The sequence below is a fragment of the Halichoerus grypus genome, chromosome X (assembly GCF_964656455.1).
Source record: "Halichoerus grypus chromosome X, mHalGry1.hap1.1, whole genome shotgun sequence".
Lineage (NCBI taxonomy): Eukaryota > Metazoa > Chordata > Mammalia > Carnivora > Phocidae > Halichoerus > Halichoerus grypus.
Window position 1 is genome coordinate 23,031,487 of NC_135727.1, and position 6,000 is coordinate 23,037,486.

Sequence of the window (6,000 nt, forward strand, 5' to 3'; positions counted from 1 at the left end):
CCCTTACTACTATATTATAAATAGTCACAACACCTATCTGCCATGTTTTCTGTTTATGTTCTTTTCTCTTCCAGTTGAAATCCTTCTATTCCTGCTTGTAAATGCATTTTCAGACTGTTCATTGGCCTTGTATAAAATAAAAACTATTATATTGATTTTTTAATTGAATATTGATTATATTGATTTTTTTTAAATTCCACAACCTTGCTGACATTTTGTTTGTTTGTTTGTGGATTCCTTAGGATTTTCTATATATAGAATTATGTTATCTGTAAATGCATATAATTTTATATCCTCCTTTCCAATTTGGAGGCCTTTTATTTTATTTTATTGACTAATAGCCCTAGCAAGAATGTTCAGTATAATATTGAATAAGAGTAGTGAGAATGAACATCTCATTTTGTTCCTGATATAAGGGGAAAGCATTCAGTCTATCACTATTATGTATAATGCTAGCTATAGATTTTTTCATAGATGTCTTTTATGAATTTGAGGAAGTTAAATTCTATTACTCATTTTTGAGTGTTTCTATTATGAAGGATGTTGGATTTGGGCAAATGTTTTTTCTTTACTGAGACTATATGGTTTTTATCTTTTATTAATATGATATATTATATTGATTGATTTCTTCATTTGAACCAACCATGCATTGCTGGAATAAATTCCACTTGGTCATGGTATATTATTCTATTTCTAATTTACTGTATTCAGGATAGCCACATGCAAAAGAATGAAGTTGCGCTTTTACCTCACACCATATGCCAAGTTAAATAAGTATGGATTAAGACATAAAAGTTTGATTTAAAATTGTAAATCTCATAGAAGAAAACATAGGGGTAAATCTTCATGAATTCAGATTTGACAATAGAGTCTTAGATATGACACAGATAACACTAACAGCAAGAGATAAAATAGGTAAATTGTAGTTCATCACCAATGCAAATGCCTGTGGGGCACCTGAGTGGCTCAGTCAGTTAAGTGTCTGCCTTCAGCTCAGGTCATGACCTTGGGGTCCTGGGATCAAGCTCCACATCAGGCTCCATGCTCAGTGGGGAGTCTGCTTCTCCCTCTCCTTCTGCCCCTCCCCCCACTCCTGCTTTCTCTCTCTCAAATAAATAAATAAAAATCTTAAAAAAATACAAATGCTTGTGATTTGAAAGACACTATCAAGAAAGTGAAAAGACAACTCACAGAATGAGGAAAATATTTGAATATCATATATCTGATAAGGTAGGTTTTTTTAAAGATTTTATTTATTTATTTGTGATAGAGAGAGAGCAGGAGCAGGGGAGCAGAGAGAGAGGGAGAAGCAGGCTCCCTACTGAGCAAGGAGCCTGATGTGGGGCTCGATCCCAGGACTCCAGGATCATGACCTGAGCTGAAGGCAGATACTTAACCGACTGAGCCACCCAGGTGCCCCTAATAAGGTAGTTTTATCTAGCATATTTAAAAAACCATCATGACTCAATAATAAAAAGACAAACTTACTTTATTTTTTATTTATTTATTTTTATTAAGTTCAATTAGCTAACATATAATATATCATTAGTTTTTGGTGTAGTGTTCAAGGATTCATTAGTGCGTATAACACCCAGTGCTCATCGCCCTCCTTAATACCCATCATCCGGTCACCCCATCCCCCACCCCCTCCCTTCTGTAACCCTCATTTTGTTTCCTGGAGTCCAGAGTCTCTCATGGTTTGTCTCCCTCTCTGATTTTTTCTAATTCAGTTTTCCCTCCCTTCCCCCATGGTCCTCCACACTATTCCTTATGTTCCATATATGAGTGAAACCATATGATAATTGTCTTTCTCTGCTTGACTTATTTCACTTGGCATAATCCCCTCCAGTTCCATCCATGCCAATGCAAATGGTAGATATTCATCCTTTCTGATGGCTGAGTAATATTTCATTTTATATATGAACCACATCTTCTTTATCCATTCATCTGTTGAAGGGCATCTCAGGTCCTTCCACTGGGGGCTATTGTGATATTGCTGCTTTGAACACTAGGGTTCATGTGCCCCTTCTTTTCACTACATCTGTATCTTTGGGGTAAATTCTTAGTAGTGCAATTGCTGGGTCATAGGGTAGCTCTATTATTAATGTCTTGAGGAACCTCCATACTGTTTTACAGAGTGGCTGTACCAGCTTGCATTCCCACCAACAATGTAAGAGGGTTCCCCTTTCTCCACATCCTCACCAACACTTGTTGTTTCCTGTCTTGTTAATTTTTGCCATTCTAACTGGTATAGGAGGTATCTCATTGTGGTTTTGATTTGTATTTCCCTGATGGCTAGTGATGTTGAACATTTTTTCATGTGTCGGTTAGCCATTTGCATATCTTCTTTGGAGAAGTGTCTGTTCATGTCTTCTACACATTTCTTGACTTGATTATTTGTTTTTTGGGGGTTGAGTTTGAGAAGTTCTTCATAGATCTTGGATACTAGCCCTTTATCTGTAATGTCATTTGCAGATGTCTTCTCCCATTCTGTGGGTTGCTTCTCAGTTTTGTTGACTGTTTCCTTTGTTGTGCAAAAGCTTTTTATCTTGATGAAGTCCCAAAAGTTCATTTTTGCTTTTGTTTCCCTTGCCTTTAGAGACCTGTCTTGAAAGTAGTTGCTGAGGCCAATGTCAAAGAGGTTACTGCCTATGTTCTCTAGGATTTTGCTGTATTCCTTTCATCCATTTTGAGTTTAGAAACATTTAGGTCTTTCATCCATTTTGAATTTACAAACTTACTTTAAAATGGACTGAGCAACTGAATAGATATTTCTCCAAAACAATAAACTAATGGCCAATAAACATATGAAAAGATGCTTGACATCTTTAGCTATCAAGGAAATATAAATCAAAACCACCATGAGATGTCATATCATACTTAATATAATGCCTATAATAAAAAAGTCAGATACTAATTAGTGTTTGTGATCATGTGGAAAAGTATAAGCTCTCCTACACTGCTGGTTTGAATGTAAAATGCCTCAGACACTTTGGAAAACAGACTGAAAGTTCCTTAAATGATTAAACATAGTATTATCATATTTCCAAGCTTTTCCATTTCTAGATATATAACCAAGGGAAATGAAAACATAAGTCTTTCCAAAAACATATTCAAGATTTTTTTAGCAGCATATTTCTTAATAGTCAAAGATGGGAAAAATCCAAATGTCTGTTAACTGATGAATGAATAAACAAAATGTGCTCTCTCTAAGAAATGTATTAACCTTGAAAACAATATATAAAGAAAATGAAATTGGTCACGAAAGTTAACATATTTTATGCTTCCATTCATAATATGTAAAAGAGGTAATAAATCCATAAAGACAAAAAATATATTAGTGGTTGCTTAGGGCTTGTGGGGAATGGTCTGAAGATGTGCTGTTTGAAGGGTATGGGATTCTGTTTGAGCTGATGAAAATATTCTAAATTGATATCTATTATGTTTGTACCTATCAGTGGATATACAAAGAAGCATCATGTTATATACTTTAAATGGGTAAATTTTATGGTATGTGAAATTTGTCTCAATAAAGTTGTTTAAAAATAATTGTAAGAAGGGGGAAAGACAAATGTTCTGAGTGGTGCTGGAACTGAGTTACAGGAATCCCCACTCAGACCCAGACTTGTATCTGGTGCTTAGCTTCTCCCCTTACAAAAGGAAGGGTATTTTCATCATCCCATAAACATCAGATGAACAGAGCAGAAGAAACCAGTTCTCTGGGACAAGGACATAGCTTTGTAGCTTCACTTGGTACTAAAGCTTGGTCTCTGCTTCAAGTTCACAGGTTTATCAAAGCTGTTCATAGGTATAATTTGCCTTACTCTGCTTATGTTACACCAAGCAGGACATGCATATGGCTCAGAAACCATACTCTTTAAAATCTCTCTGATATTCTCTGAGGACTATTTTTGCTATGGCTAGATTGTTACATAGGGGGAAATCATCCCTGAAATTGCCTCAGTGGGCCTTGGGCTCTCTGAAAGGAGGCAAGATTCACGGGTTGAGGACAGTGTGTTTAGGGGAATTGGGGACAACCTGGTAGCTCTGCCTGAGTGTCAACATGAGAACTTTGGAATCCTGTGGTTGTAAAACATCCAGAGGTGCTTGTTGTCTTACAAAGTGACCCAGTTTCCTTTATTTTGTTGAAGTTTGGAAGAGCATACTGTAGAAATATTTAACACATATGTATTAGATATTCCAGCTATAATTTTTGACAATGGACCAAGACACTACAAAGCAGCCATATCTGGAGAGATTGGACCCCATCATGTCATCAGTTTTGTCATGGGGCATCCAAAATTAAATATGCTTTTGTCAGGAGCCTATTAGAAAAAGTACTTTATAGGGAAGAAACCCTGTACAAGTATGAAGTCTTGCATTTACACTACCCCCATGAGTGTGGACTGGTAATAGGATATGATGACAAGGAGAAACTCTGAAAGTATCTTTTTGAGTGGGAGCTGGAAGTAAAACCCTATCAATGGGCTGTGCTCATGACTAAATCCTTCTTGGACCCAAGAGAGATTTGAGAAAAAATAGCAGAAGTGATGTTTGAGACCTTTGATGTGCCTGCCTTCTACCTGTCTAACCATGCAGTGGTAGCTGTATAGCTCTACACAGCTATACAGCTCTACCTCTGTCATGGGACTAATGGTGGACAGTGGGGATGGGGTTCCTTGCACTGTCCCTATCTTTGAAGATCATTCCCTACCTGATGCTCTCACCAAGCTCTAAATGGCAAGGAAGGACATCACAGAGCATATCACCTGGTTCCTCCTCACTAGTGTGAGCACCTTCCCTCATATATTTGACAAGTCTTACTGGGTGATATCAAAGAGAAGCTGTGTTATGTGGCCTTGGAGCCAGAGAAAGAACTATGTAAGAGGCCAGATGATATCATGCCAACTGAGAGAATATAAACAGCCAATTGAGAATGTCATCTATATTGAGAACCAGCTGTACCAGATGCCTGAGATTCTTTTTGCACCTGACCAGCTGGGTATCCACAATCTGGGACTCTCAAAAACAGTCTCCAGCAGCATTATGAAAGGTAGCACTAAAATTCAGAAGAATCTTTTTGTGAAAATTGTGCTGTTTAGGGGCATTACTTGCTTCTCTGGGCTTGAGGAAAGTCTTATGAAAGAACCGGAATAGCTGGCTTCCAAAGGGACCCCCCATCAATATCACAGCTTCTTCTGATGTGTTTATCTGTGTGGATTGGTGCATCCATTGAGACTTCTCTGAACAATTTTAAACAGATGGGGATTATCTGTGAAAGTCTTAAGGAGTTTGGGAGATTTATCATTTAGAAAAGATGATTTTTAAAAACCTCACATGGTGGGGACAAGTCTAAATGTCAGATCATAGGAACACCAGTGGGAGGTGATATTGTTCTTCAAGCAAGATATTTAGTAAAAGTATTTTGCCATTTTGGGTTTCAGTTCACTCTTGGTGGCACATTGTTGTAACCACTGGTGTATAAATATCAGTGTCTCCACTTTCAACTCTTTTGGGTATATATTTAAGAGTGGAATTTCTGGGTCATATGTTAATTTTATGTTTAAATGTTCGAGGAACTACCAAAATGCTTGGTTAGCAGCTGCACCATTCATTTTACATTCCCAACCACAAAGCATGAGGGTTCTTTTTCTTCACATATTTGCCTACACTTGTTATTTCCTGTTTTTGAATAATAGCCATTCTAAAGTATATGAACAGGTATCTCGTGTTTTGATTTGCATTTCCCTAATGATTAGTGATATTCATTATCTTTTAATATGTTTATTTTCCATTTGCATATTCTCTTTGGAGAAATATCTATTCAAGGCTTGCCCCAATTTTTAATTGGGTTGTTTGTTATTTTTGTTGTTGAGTTGTCAGAGTTGTTTATATATTCTGGCTATATAACCAAAATCATATATGTGGGTTTTCTTTTCTTAGTATTTTTTTTGGATTGACTTTTCACTCTCTGAACAATGGCCTTTGATGCATAAGAGA

The 6,000-nt window shown here is 36.8% G+C and overlaps 1 pseudogene; it reads left to right on the forward strand.

Annotated features, from left to right (window-relative positions):
• LOC118528494 (actin-related protein T1-like) overlaps positions 1-5,312 on the forward strand; it is a 70,831-nt pseudogene extending 65,519 nt beyond the window's left edge.
• Positions 5,313-6,000: the final 688 nt, after the last annotated feature.